Source organism: Toxotes jaculatrix, chromosome 1 (assembly GCF_017976425.1).
Source record: "Toxotes jaculatrix isolate fToxJac2 chromosome 1, fToxJac2.pri, whole genome shotgun sequence".
In the NCBI taxonomy this organism is placed as follows: domain Eukaryota; kingdom Metazoa; phylum Chordata; class Actinopteri; family Toxotidae; genus Toxotes; species Toxotes jaculatrix.
In genome coordinates this window covers 3,602,559-3,617,566 of record NC_054394.1, presented here as the reverse complement: position 1 = coordinate 3,617,566, position 15,008 = coordinate 3,602,559, and the positions used below count along the sequence as shown (strand labels likewise).

General features: G+C 42.1%; 1 protein-coding gene across 1 annotated transcript in view; it reads right to left on the bottom strand.

Annotated features, from left to right (window-relative positions):
- znf536 (zinc finger protein 536) overlaps positions 1-15,008 on the bottom strand; it is a 205,201-nt gene that overhangs the window by 179,473 nt on the left and 10,720 nt on the right. Inside the window, exon 2 of the mRNA XM_041033530.1 lies at positions 977-1,058. The gene's annotated coding sequence lies outside the window, so the exon portion shown is untranslated. The remainder of the gene's footprint in view (positions 1-976; positions 1,059-15,008) is intronic.

Here is a 15,008-nt window from a genome sequence, read left to right as displayed (position 1 = left end):
GTATTGTACTTATTTTCAGTTATTTATTCAGATTTTTTGTGGTATATTTGCCTGTTGTATCTTCCATGTTTTGGAATTGTAGAAACAGAATTTTTGAGTTTTAATTTTTACAAATCTGGTTACTATGGATGGTTATGAAGAACCATTTCCAGCTCAGAACTGGTTCCAAATTGTCTGAACCATCAGAATCAGAATATGTCTCAGAGCTTATCACTTTCTTTCACTGAGCGCGTTTCTCTGACAGTTGCACATTACAAAACGGTGACGTCTAACTTGGGTGTCTGCTGCAAACTTACAACAAGAACAAGTCATGGCAGAGAAAATCCAATGAGATTCAACAGGGGAAAAGATTTTGATTTGAAAAGTAGATGTGACACTGGGCTCAGATCCATTAAAATGGTTTTGAACCCCAACCCCAACTAACACTAGCAGCAATACCATAAATCAGAGCATCACCAATATATTCTGTGGGTCTTTCTGCTGCCAGAGGTGTGAACATATATGGTCTTCAAGGGGTCTTTAATACACTGTTGTGTGTTATAGCATTGCTGATAGTTCATGCCCATTTACAATACTGAGCCAAACATGGTGACATTCATTCACCTACCCTGCCACGTAACTTATGTGTGATCTTGCCTGACTTTTGCGTGGCTGGAGGGTTGTCCATTCAAACTATCTGTCTGTCTGGAAAAATGGAAGAGATGATTGTAAATAACTAACTCATCTGTAACTTTGATGTACTCCGGAGAAATGCCACTGACCCAACAGATGCTGTAATGGGCAGCTCCCAAATATGAATGCCTTGGCAGTGTGACTGAGCAGCATGCACTGCCTAACAAGCGCAAGCTCAATTGACTTTCCCTGGATAAACAAAGATTTAAATGAAAACAAAAGATGTGTGTGTATGCGGGTGTGTAAGTGTGACAGACACCTTTAATATCCTCCCCTTTCCCATGATCAATCGGTGTGATCGTACCTGTGTGACTGCCGCTTCTCCAACGAACGCCGGATGTCAGGAAGAGCGCCGACAGCTCCACAGAGGGTGGGACGACCAGAGCCTGTAAACAAAGCACACACACCAGGAAATTCACAGTCACCTGCATTTGAAGCTTGACAAGTTTGCAACACTGGCGACAGAAGAGAAATACCCATTAAAATGTTGTGTGCTGATTCCCCTTTCCCCAAACCCCCCACAGCTTTATTTTTCCTCAGGACTTCCTGTGAAGACGTGATGTCATTTACACATCCACGAATAATCTAACAAATATGTTCATATATATGACAAATATGAACTGTAATTGCTTGTGTACATCAATCTTTTACTTTTTCATTTTCTTATTATTATTACTTTTTAATATGACGCTGTAATACCGCTTGAAGACAAAGGAATCATACTAGGACACATGCTAAGATGCACAAAGTCTATCGTTTGGGAGTGAAGATATGTAGCTGAAAACTGTGAGTGGTGCCTGTGCAGCACAGCAGAGGATGTTATCTGATCCAGTCTTGAAGCCCCGCCGCTTAACACCAGAAAAATAATCAAGCCGACAGAAAGTATGTGAAGTGAAAGACCGCCACTCCCCTTTAAAGTAATCTGTAACTCGGTGAGTGGCATTTGAGCTGAGGCCTCACAGAGAGACAGCGAGAAACTGACAGCAACTGACTCTGGACTTTTTGAGCCTTGATTCATGAAATCATAGAGAATATATTTTCTAAATCCAGCACAAAGTTTTTAGGCTCAGTTGACATGGAAAACCTGCAAAAGTTGTATAGCTTTGTTCTCTGCTGAAGAAGCTAATTTATCTGTTTCAACGCAGCTGACAAAACTGCTCCTGATTTACTTTTCATTTTTTGTGACATTTTAAATGTTTGCTTAAATCTGTTGAAGTTTGCTCATATGGTAATCTGCGAGATCTTGGTTTTGTGTATTTACGTTCGATCTGAAGTGCTAAATGCTCAGTGCTGTGTCGTTTCAGTGCTCCCAAAGATCACCTGTCAGTCACAGGGTGAGTAATCCTCTTTTTTTCAGGGGTTTCTGTTTTTCTGTAGGTGGCGCTCTTTTCTGGGATTCATTCATATGTAAATGCTGAATATTATTATTACTTAAAATTGTGACTGGCAAAGAATTATGGATCCAACAAATTCTCCTGGTTATTCTGGGTGTGGAGAGGCAGCCACGCATGGAGAAGCTGGCTCAGTCCTGCAATAGGGGGGCGGGTGGGGGGGGGGGGGGCACACAGATGTGGAGGGTCTGCAGGAGGGCCACCCAGATCTACCCACCACTACTGTTTTAATGGAGCGTCAAGAGTAAGACTTACACTCTCATACAGGGAACACACACACACACTCACACACAAAGCCACGACGTTGCCTTAAGTCACAATCTAAATTGGCTCCCAAGGGCATACCAACTACCTTGTTCACCAAAGGCATTGTGTATGTTTTTGAGTGCTTAGCATATGCTGCTGTAACCTGAGATCTCTCTCTCTCTCTCTTCTTCTTCTTCTCTCTCTTGTGCACACATTCGCATGTACGCAAACACACAATGTTGCTAGAACTTGCTGTGTTTTCTCCCATTACGTTTTTCTCATCAGGGCCTTAATTAAATTCAAAATAGTTCACATCTACCTATTAAACCATGTTGCACCAACCGCCCACCAGACAAACCTCGACAGAGACAGAGACACAGGAGGGGTGCAGGTTTTCATTTATAAAATAAGAAGTGGTAGGAAGAGAGGAGAGACTACAAGGAACTCCACTCAGATTACAAGCAATGAGGAATGTCACATCTGCTTTATACACTGCCACATGATATTGTAATGCTGATGTATGCAAGGTAAACACACTTATTTTCTCTGTCCTATTTAACCTGCATCAACACATTTATGAAATGGGATTGAAGTGTCCATCACTCAGTTAAAAGATCTCAGAATGTGTCAGGCTGATTCTCTGAACATGGTGTCTTAAAAAAAATAAAACAAATAAATAAAAATGGTTTTCTAAATTATACTTTATTGTTATTTTCATGATCAAAACTAAATATAAAGTCATGAAAATAGCCGGGTATATACAGGTTATTGTTCTACCTGAATGAAATACCACAGCAAAAGCTACTGACACTTGATCAAATGTGCTAAATCTATGATTTGATATCAAAGCACACTGCAGAGTAATGAAAGTAGGTAACATTTTAAGACAGTCTAACCTTTCCTGTGTTTACCTTATTAAAGAGTGTGTACCTTAACTGGTAATGCAATACACAAAGGGGGTGGGCATGGGGGGGGTTGTGTATAAAGCCGGCAGTGTTTAAGCAGGCGAACAGTAAAGTAATAGGCAAGAGCAGTGAAGTGTTGATTCTACATAAAATGCTGGGTAAAAATTGCACCCTAGTGCACACACATACACGCACAATACAAGCAAACACACATATATGCGCATATGCACACATCCACATTCCCTCCCCCTCCTCAATATACTCCCACAACACGGCCGGCTGCCTGGCAGCCGAAGTTAACATTTTCAGAGAAAATATTCCTTGCCTCCAATAGTCCAATGTAATTCATTTTCCATCTCTGTTCATTAATCATTGTTAAAATTAGTGATCCATTTCTTCCACTCTGCCATCTGCACTCAGCTTCCTAACAAACATGACACCTCAGCGCATAATAAAAGCTGACAGCTACGAGGAGGCCTTTCCAAATAGCTTTCTGCATATGTGCACCTCTACGACTTGATGCCGTTGTCAGACAAAAGTAGGTTATTTAGACCACTGGCTGGAGAGAACTGCATATGAGTACACACGCGTGTACATACTCAGACTTATATGGACATATATGTACATTCATCTGCATGTGTACACTCAAGACATGTTACAGTACATGTCAAAGAGCTGGAAAAATCACAAAGCAGAACTCACGGTCACATGCACACACTTTTAAGCACCAACACATACACAAAACAACAGATGTGCCTAATCTTGAATGGAATGTGCTAAAATCCTGATAAGGGGTAAAGTGAGGAAAATGAGAAAAAGGGAAACTTACAAAATATGAGCAATCGTGCACCCCGAGAGAGAACAGAATAAAAAGAGAGAAAGAGAGAGGCCTTAAAAGTTTTAAATATCCTGTTTACCCCTACAAGGCTTTTGCTTTAACTTCAGCTGGAACAGCGATGTACTTTTCCATTTTCATTTGCTTCCAGCAGCTGTGGCATTTGTGTGTATTTGTTGTGATACTGAATATCAGCTCGGCTACACCCTGATCTTAACAGCTGAGCTAAGAGCTTAATCGGTTAAGAGGCAAGACATTGTGAGACAGAAACAAAGACGGGAGAAAGAGGGAGTGAGTCTTTGGGCCGTCCGACGCCCCTGTCAGGTCACCCAGGCCTCATAAACATCCCTCTAAGTCACATAAAAATACCTTGATAGAAAGCTATCGACTCCCCAGATGCCCCTGCAGACCTGCTGTTCAGGCCACTGGTCTGAACAGATTTAGATCTGAGTGCAAATATCAGGCTTAATATTCCGGAATCAACAAGTCCTCCAGTCTTAATGATCATTTATTTTGTTTGTCCCCACCCTCTGACACAACTTACAGGAGCGTCTCCTGAAACAATGTCCCTACAGCAGCAGGCGTATCAGACATCAGCTAAAATAAATGCACAGTTAAGCTTATGGTGCTTTCACAGTTTGTTTTGGTTTAGGCACCAAAACAGCTTGGTTAGGTTTGGGTAAAGGTCGTGGTTTGGTTTGGTTTGGGTTCGACTAATTACTTCATTAAGGTTAGGAGATGTTCATCATCATAGTTACAATAATAAACAGGTTAATGTTGTGCAGCGGTTATGGTTAAAAGAAACAATGACGATTGGTTTCAAACAGCAATCAAACAGCAGCCTCCTGTGTAAGAGTGACGTGTTTTGTCAGCCCATCCAACCACCCCAGCCTCCTTCTAACGTGGACTCTTTGTACAGTCTCACCAAACTTCCTCCTTTGCTTCCATCACAAACAGCACAGCAGGTAGAGGTCAGTTACTAATAAACATTTGCACAGACGACCTATAGTGTCGTATTTTTGGGGGGGCTTCGTCACAATACTTTAAAAAACAAACAAAAAAAAAACAAAACAGGTGAGGTCACTTTTCACCTCATTTTTAAGTATTCCAATGTATTTATACAGACTCATTGTTTAATGAAGCATAAAGCAAGGATGAATATCTATGAATTTGAAATCATTCAAAAATGCACCAAGAATACATCTGATCACCATCCAAGCCTCTTCCTCTCTCCCTCTCTCTTTCTCTACTCACAGTACCTTCTCCTAGTCCCTTGTTAACACCCCCCCCTCCAAACTGTCCCTTCTCACATCCACACACACATATGCACACAATCACAGATATGCACACATACTCATGTTCGCACACTTAAACCTCAACAGTCCTATGCTGCTATAGTCCTCTGATTCTCTTCTGTACGCACACACACACACACACACGGTCAGATCCCTCCCTGGCGAGGTGTGTGTGTGTCTCTGCCCGAGGCACAGCACATTAATCTATATAATGCCCTCAAAGAGAAGGCTTTTTCACACCGCTAACTGCCAAGGACTACGAGGGGCAGCGGCTGAGCCATGATTCAGCTGTTAGCCCAACTGGCGTCCCTGCGCTCACACACACACACACACACACACACACACACACACACACACACACACACACACACACACACACACACACGCACCCCCTCACCACTCCCACAGCCCTCTCAATACACACACACACACACAATATGTTAGCAAGCCTACACACATACACTCTTTGCTGCCATGAAAGACGACACAGACACCTTTGTCAGCTCACACAGCGACACACTTAACAACACTAGAGCTGGATATCAAACCTCCATAATTTCTGGGTAAAGGACAAAATGTGTCGAAAAGTATCAAAGTATCAAACACTGACATCAGATGCCTGCTCAGATTCAACCTCTTCTTTACACTGTCAGAGATTTCAATCATAATTCTGCAAATTTTAGACTGCATTTTAGAGCCAATTATAAGTCATTGTACACCTGCCTGTATATTGGGAAAAAGAATAAGTTAAACTTCTTTTGTAAAAGTGAAAAAAAAAATGCTTTTGTAGAAGTTATAAAACGTTCTTCAGAAAACACTCCAGGAAATAAATGGAGAGGAAGCTGTTCTCTGTACAGCTCCTCCACCATCTGCAGACTCTAAATAAGAAGACAGTTTACTGATGTTACCTTGCAGGGCTTCACATTTCTCAGATTTCAAACTGTAACCTCTTGCTAGTGCGTGAAGTTGCCCAGTGCAGATTTAATATTCATTCGTTGCACGGAAGGCCACAGAACAGACAGCCCAGAGCTGTGATTGGAGGGCCAGTGCTCAGAGACAGACGGCGAGCAGAAGAGCAGCTAAATCATCTTGACATTCACCAAGAAGTAGCCATACAGAAAGCTACTGCTGATGTTAGTTCTCCCATCGACTAATTTGGTTCTACTTAACCCCTAAACACCCCATGTGTGTGCGCACACTCACACACACACACACACACACACACACACACACACACACACACACACACACACACACACACACACACACACACACACACACACACACACACACAAAGGCAAACAGAGGCTGACAAACACATATGCACATGCACGGGAGCACACACGCGCTTCACAGTGACACATTTAATTCCAGGTTCTCAGCACATCTGAATTACAGCAGCCTGATGAGGGAGAGAGGGCCAGGCCCCTCCGGACTGATTAGCATCATTTAAGAAAGCCTTCCTTTTCGTCTTCTGCCCGCCTCAGTGACCTCTCTCTCTCTATCACTCTCTGCCACTCACCGGGGCAACCCACCCACCTCCCAGCCTACAAGATGGGTGGCATCCCCACCAGCACAAGTCAATATGGAGTACACTAATTTACATCTAACACAGGAGAACCACTCGAGTGCCTGTGCCTCTGGGGCTATTTTATTCCTTCAAGTATTCATAGACAACTGACTGTTAGCTTTAGATTCTGTTTTCTGAAAGGACAGAAAGACATAACTAACGCATATATACATCAGACGCCATATGATGCAGTTTTTCTGCCCATGTAAAGTAAATAAGACAGAGCCTGTTTTATTTGTGCATATTTCCCCCCTTCTAAATTATATAAGCCTTGCACATGGCTTAAAATTTTGTAAAGCTTTTCTCAAAATCCTACTTATGGTTGCCATTCTGTGCCAAAAAGTTCATCTGGCCTGTAAATTTAAGCATGGATTACAAATATTCAAATCATGAGCTTACTGTTCAAATAAACATTTCCAACAGGGAGGGGAAAAGTTGCAAGGCATACACTTTCAGCATAATTCCTCCTCTGGCACCTCCCCTCCCCTCGCTCCTATTAAAACAACCACAAAAAAAAGAGGAAAAAAAAAAGCAGGGAAGAGAAAGAGGGGTTAGGGGTGGGAAGGGGGAAAAGAAACGCAAAAACAAAAGACAGAGTTAAAAAGTTTGGCTTCTTCATTTACCGTGTGGCTGGATAAACACTGTTGATGAAATATGTAATTAATGTAATTGTAACCACCTATGCAATTACAGTCAGCCGGGTGGGCTCGGCTGTGGCCCCGGTACACCCTGCCATAGGACAATAGGGCACCTTATTACAGTTTTAAAAGGGGGAGGGAGGGAGAGGGGGGTGAAAAGAGGGGGGAGGCTTAAGCTGGTCAGCTGCTCACCACATGGTAGAAATAATAAGGACTAAAGTCACAATCATTTCAGCTTTAGTTTAGCTTTGCTGATCACTGCACTTTATACTGGACAATACAAACACCTGACAAACTCCTGGGCATCCAGGGATTTCTGAGCCATATTATCTGTGACATATATATTAGATGACTAAATACAATGCGTAAGAATAAGTTGCAGTGGTGGAGACAGTATCTGTATCCTTTTCTTAAGGAACAGTAACAATACCTCACTGTAAATAATCCATTACAAGTAAAAGTCCTGCATTTAAGTAAAAGTACGTAAGAATCATCTGCTAAATGAACCCAAAGCCACTCAAACGTGTTGGGGTCAGTGTTACTCTTTTTTTTGGCCTTCACTGAACAGAATGACAGTGGTATTTTAAAAATTTCTAACCAGGTAACTTTTTTTTTTTTTTAATGGAAAAACCATATATACACAAATAATAATTCAAAGCAGAGTATATTTATATTCCCTCAAACATGCCTGAATAGGATGTTTTAATGTTGCAAAAGTTAAAGCAGTGGAACCACAAAAATCATTATACTGCCATACTCTATTTTTAGAGCATTATTGGTTATGCATTCATGTTTAAGTAAGATTTTACTGTTATAGCTGCTTAATTTGACCGACCTTATTTACTGCTGCTATGCTGTGATCTATTTTATAAACTGATCATGTTTTTTTAAATTACAAAATCCTTATCTTGTCACTAACCTGCAAAATCCTGTAACTCCACAATGTCAACTTTCCACGAAACATGAAAAGCAGGCCTCCACTTCTGTTTTGATCATTTTGTATTCTTAGTGCACAGTATGACCTCCTGCTTTCATACTAACCTGTAAACACCACCATCTGTAACCACCAAGAAGGCTCACAATAAAACCGGTGCTGCTCCTATTTATAGACAGCTACAAATTATGGATGAGGAAAAAATTTTGCATCAGTATAGACAAACATATTGTCACCAGGGTAAAGACAAATTAAAATTTGGGTTAAGGTGCAGGCCGCTGCCCAGGCCCCTTCACACTGACAGCCGGTGTTATCCCAGGGATTAAAATAGCCTCTTCCCTGCTACCCGCCCCTGCCCAGCGTTAAAGTCTTCCACATTTGCAAAATTGCAAACAGATGCAACTCAAGTACCTGCAAATAATCTGCCAAGACCAATTTCAAAAGGGAGATTTCAGAATATGTGGGAGTCATTAGAGGGAGTATTATTTCAGCGATGAGCGCGAGAGGGCCAGCCGTGGATCACCCAACCAGATGGGTTCTGCTGCCTTTTATTCAGGAAGAAAGAAGCCGACGTGTTCTTCATCTCCACCATTCCCCCAAATGAAGATATATAACGTGTATGAAGCAATTACGGCAGAATATTGGAAGTTTCAGAAGCAACCAAAGAATGTCAAATTTCCTTTTGAGTTTCTCAAAACAATCTTTTCATCTTCTTCCCAGTGAGGATGCTTTCAGATGGGGGCTGAGGAGTGGAGGGCTGCGGGGATTTTCGATGTAAACGAGGATACAGACACAGAGATCTGAGGCTTTTATTGTTTTGTATTGAGTGTTAAATATGAAGAAGAATTAAAAGGTAGACGCCTTAAAAGGGGCCTGTGGTGTATGTAAATGAAATATGTTTCAGAGCCATAATTTGCAACTGCTGCTGTTGTTATTTTTCAGACAGTTATCAGAAGTTTTTTCTGGTCGCCTCAGTACAGCTTTAAAGCGACACACAACAAAGCGTTTACCAATTAAAGACGATTTTAACACCAAGAACTGCAGCAAACTTCATTAGATTCTCCATCCAGCTGCTGACAAAAAAGCCATTCAGAATCCATCTTTAAGCTCTGGTAATGAATAATGTATAATCAAAACACACTTCTTTTTTTTTTTTCACACTACATTGATAACATCTACCTGCCCTTATAACAAGTGAAATGTTTATATCAAATGGAATTTGATTAGGTGACTGGTTATTATTGCTAGTGGGGAAGCAGAATAACAATCTAAGGCACTTAAAAAAAAAGATCAAAATCACCAAACCCTTGAAACAATACACATTCAATCAAATTCTTCATAATTGTAACAGTAGGAAGCATTTTAGGCATTCCACCCACAACAAACAGGCTTTGTTCTCCTGTTATGAGAGGCAGCGAAGGGACACAATCAAGTGCGTGAGAAAGCCAGCAACGTAGGATTTCAAGCAATTCCCCCCTCTTTCTCTTTCTCTCTTTCTATATACCAAAACACCCCCCCACACCCCACACCCCACCCCTCCCCTTCCTCTCTTTTTTTTCAGGGTCACCCATATTATTTGCTTCCTGTCACATTGTAGCTGGCAAAAAGAGAATTTGGTAATTGAGTGGTACAGAACATGTGCCCTCCCTGCTCGCAGATGACAGATGGATTATAAAAACTTCAAAGGCGAGCATTTGGAGCACCAAGGGAGAGATGCTAGGTATTTGAACTATCATTCTTTACCCAGGAGACAATGACTGCCTGACATGGTGCATACATCAAGGAATAGTGCAACGGCACAGACATAATCCAACACACACATGCACTTGCACCCCTCCTTTTACTCCTATTCCATCTCTCTTCCTCTTCTTCTCCCTCCCTGTGCTATATATTTAACATCCTGTTCTGAGCAACTTTGTGCCAAGCTCAGGAACATAACAAGTGGGGGGTAACACTGAGAGGCTGGAGGAGAGAGAGGAGACAGAACTGGCAGGGGATGGAATTTTATCTTTGCATTTTTCTTTTCATGACTTGTCACCTTTGTGGGTATATTTGCCGCTTTCAGGGTTCAAACTGTGGTGCGTCCTTTCTCCTGCTTGGTAAAATAATCAGATTTTATCTTTACTGGTGGCTTTGCGTTTTTAAAATACAACCAGATTAGTAGGCCTAGAGGAAAACTGTAAGCACTACTGTAAGTGAAGGGGAGAATGGTGGGCGGCGACGCCTATAATCATCTTATAAGCATGATTTATGAAAAAGGCCATCTGCTTTGCCTTACTTAAGCACAGAGGCAACCTTTAATAATATAGGGACATGAGGAAAGGAGGGAATGGTGGGGGAGAAGTAGGCACTGAGGGGTTAGGGGTGTGTGTGTGTGTGACTGTGTGTGTGTTTGGGGGGGGGGGGTACCCCTCTCCCCTTCTCTTCTTCTTCCTGTCTTCTTCTCCTCCTCAGCATCAAGCCATTAGTTCAGATGGCAGCTAATCACTGTTGACCTCCCCTGCCACAGCATTTAACCCCCGCCCCTCCCACTGACCCTGAAGGAATTAGCAGCCTCACTGTAACACACACACACACATACAAACTCATACACTTGCATACAACTGACAAACACACATTCACGCAGGGGGTTTGCTACCTGTGACCACTCTGTGTGATTCTTGAAGTAAATCCAAAATAAAGAATTCAAGTATAAGATTCTTTCGCGGCTAATCAATGCACAGAATCCCACCTAGTCGTTTGATCTTTAAAATGTCCGAAATCACAACAACATAAAAAGGCCCATCACAAGTTTCAACAGTCCAAGTTGACATTTTCAAACTGATTGTTTTTCCCAACCAACAACCCAACACTCACAGGTATTCAGTTAGGTATCAAGAAACACTACAGAAACAAGCAAAGGCTTACATAGGAGAAGCAAGAACCAGTGACTTTTTGACATTTTTGTTTCAAAAAAATGATTTGCAGCAGATCAACAACTCGATTGATCACTTAGTTGTTTCAGCTCTAGATTATTTAATTATCGATGAATCTCTCTCTTACTCTCTAATATTAGAAAAAACTGAAAAATGGCCCTACCAGCTTCCCAGCACCAAAGACGATCTTCAGATTGCCTGTCTGACTGATAGTCCCAAACCCAAAGAAGTTCAATTTACAATGACCAAGAACCAAGAACCAAGAAAAGAAATAAATTCTTAGATTTAAGAAGATAAACTCGGCAACAGTTGGGCATTTTTACTTGATAAATGCCTTAATTATTGATTATCAACATTTTTGCTGCTTAATTTTATTGTTTCACCCGCTGTTCATTGGGAAAAAAGCCTGTCAAAATCCTTAATTCTACTATTAAATTCCAATACAGCCTGTCACTTTGGACAAATCACAAAACAAGGATACGCTAGAGAACCAGCTAAGTGATACCACAACACAGTTCACACATGAAGAACAAGAACGTCTCAAAGCCACAACGCTCTGACGTGACTGGGATTCATGCCCGAGCTGCTGCCCTTTGGCCTCACTGTGACCTGGAAATGGCTCCAAGCGCGACCTTAAAGAGTGATGGCAGCAGCACTGGGAGGAGGAGATGGGTGGGGGCCGTGGGGGGGTGGGGGGTGGCATCATAATGAGGCCATATGGCATATGCTATTGTGCTACAAGCCACACACACACACACACACACGCACACATTTCCCCATATGCGTATAGACACACTCGCGCTCCTCCCCGTGTGGTCACCTTTTCAGTGTCCATCAGGATTGTCGGCCTAATCTTCGTTGGATCATCTCATCAATGCCTAGGCTGTTTATGTGTAATGGATCCCAGCTAACTCCCTAACCCCCCCTACGCCCCCCTTTGCTCCCTCTGCCTCTGCTACCTCTTCGCTGCCTCCCTCTCAGCATTTTCCCCTCCTCCCTTCATAACATTCATCACTATTCCTCAAAGAAATACAGCAACTTTTTTATTTATTGTATTTTCTATTACAATTCCACTCTGCAGATCTACTTCAGGACGTGTGCTGAGAAGAAAGACAGTGGATTTACCTCTGTATTCTCTGGTTCATATAAAGTCAGTGCTCAAAAGGAAAAAAAACACATTGTAATTATAAATACAACGAAAAATGAATGCAACTCTTTCTCCTCAGTAATCAGTATGTTCTGTGATATAAGCTAAACACTGATGGAAAAATAATGTTTTCCGTTATAAGTGCATATTTTAAGATATGTATTAGATTATGAAAGTGTGGTTTTAGGGGGTTTTCCAAAGTGATAAGTCCATTTATAGAGGTCAAATTGTTTTAATTAAAATTTTCACTTAAATTTGTAAAACTCACAGATAATGCAGGTCTATCCTTATAGGCTTTCACCAAAAATATTGGTATATATTTTTTTGTTGTATGTAAAGTCAAACCCTACTTTTCATACCACTCAGTTTTGGTTATGGCAGGACTCAAAATAAATTTGAGATTTCTGGTCTGCCGTATAATTTTCTTGACAAACCTGTCATGGAAACTGTATAATCATTTGTCTTTCCACCCTGCCCATCCTTCCTCACTCTCTTCATCATCCTCCTTCTCCTCCTCATTGAAGCCTCGCAGCATGTGTAAGCAGAAGCACACGTGCTCTCTTCGCCCTCATTACGAGCTAACTACGCTGTTTGATTAAAAGCATGTACAGAGAGGAAGAGAGAGAGAGAGAGAGAGAGAGAGAAAGAAACGAAACGAGAGAGAGGAGGAAGAGGTGGGGGGAGAAGAAGAACAGGCCGAACCTCCATAATTAAGATCATTTCACAGATTACCTCCGGCAACAAAAGCGCGGCGAGCGGCCGCCCGCAGCCACAGAAATTGGATGAAAAAGGGGTGTTGAAGAGGAGACTGACCTCCGCCGGGTTCCGCGCAAACACAAGCCACGGCTGGATCAAATGCCCCCCCACCCCCCCAACAACAGTAACTGACACACACATACACACACGACAGGTACCGGTGCGTACTGCAGAGTCACAGATACAGCGAACTGAGGAAAAGCACACTTCTTACAGTCAGAGGCAGACAGCACGTAGAGGAATGAGCACCTGAGGGCTTACATTACAGGTCACATATCAGAAGACACACACAGACAGACACATGTCTGCTGAGTCCACTGCCTGGAGATGTGTAGACCATCATTCCCCTGAGCCAACTAAGTCTGAAAAACTCAGAGTATAACGCCGCCTTCACATTATTTTGAGAGAAGAGTTATCAGTTACAATTTATTTAATGTTTAACAATAATGAGCTGCCCCTTATACCCTGAAACTGGTGTATTTGATGGCATGTTTGATTTTTGTGGGACGCACAATTTGTAACAGAGTGTGGAGCAACAAAAATCCCCAAATGTCCTATTTAAAATTACCACTAGGAGGCTGATGTGATGTCTGTCTTTTTTCCTCATTTAGAAGCTATGAGTTTATCAGAAATCTGATGGGATGACACCCATCTGTTGGATCCTGTCACCCATGGGCTTCCACGTTGACCAGTGTTCAAAACAACACTTAAGTTATTTTTTCTCTCTACTTTTACTCTCTCTACTCTTTGTCTTTTCTCCATCTATTTCCACATCTTCACCTCCTTTGTTGTTCTGCGCTATTCACCCCGTCCTTCTCGGTCCACCTCATTCCACCTCATTCCCACCCCACAAACCAACCCTGATCTCCGGCAAGCAGGGGGGAGGCCATTTACTCTAATCACAGGGATCTAGCAAGAGCGCCTCAAAGCCCTCAGGGGCTGATCGGCAATCAGAAAGACTGAGGCTACAAGGGAGAGAAATAAACTCTGATTTGTGGAGCAAACCTCTCCGATCCCTAATCTGAAGCAGTTCTGCCGTGAGATTGTCCTGTTGGTGGGCGGGTGGGATGAGGGGTGTTTAGGAGGATATGAACACAGAGTTGAAGCACTTCCTGTGGCAGAGTAAGTTCTGCTCAAGGGGGTCATAGGCAGGGTGAAGTGCGGAGGCACTTGGTCAGGACAGGAAAGGGGCAATAAGTGTGTTTTAGGATCAACTCACTCTCACCGCAGTTTGTCAGTCACAAAATTGAATTGATTGATTCGTGCACATGATTGGTTACATGTAATTAAACAGAGATCTCCCTGTGTCCGAAGTCACTGTGAACTTTTGAATGCCCATGTATCGTATAGCATGGCAATCCATCCAAGAGTCGTCAAGACATTTCAATAAAAGCTAAAAATGTCAAACTGATGGTGGCACAAGAGGAGAAGGCAGGGGATCATCGAAGTCAGCAGGCTTCATCTTTACAATGAACAAAGGATGTCTTTACAACATTTCATGGCAACCCATCCAAAAGTATGCTATTTTGCTCTTGCTCTTGAAGTGGTGGACCAACAAATCAACAGACACTGCCAGTGTATTATAAAGGTGTATTACAATGGTGGTCTGTGGGGAAAGTACACTTTCATTTTTAATTCATTTTAAGAATTTTTTTTGTAGTAGTACCACTCTTGGTTATTAAAACAAGCCCCAGACAGCTCAGT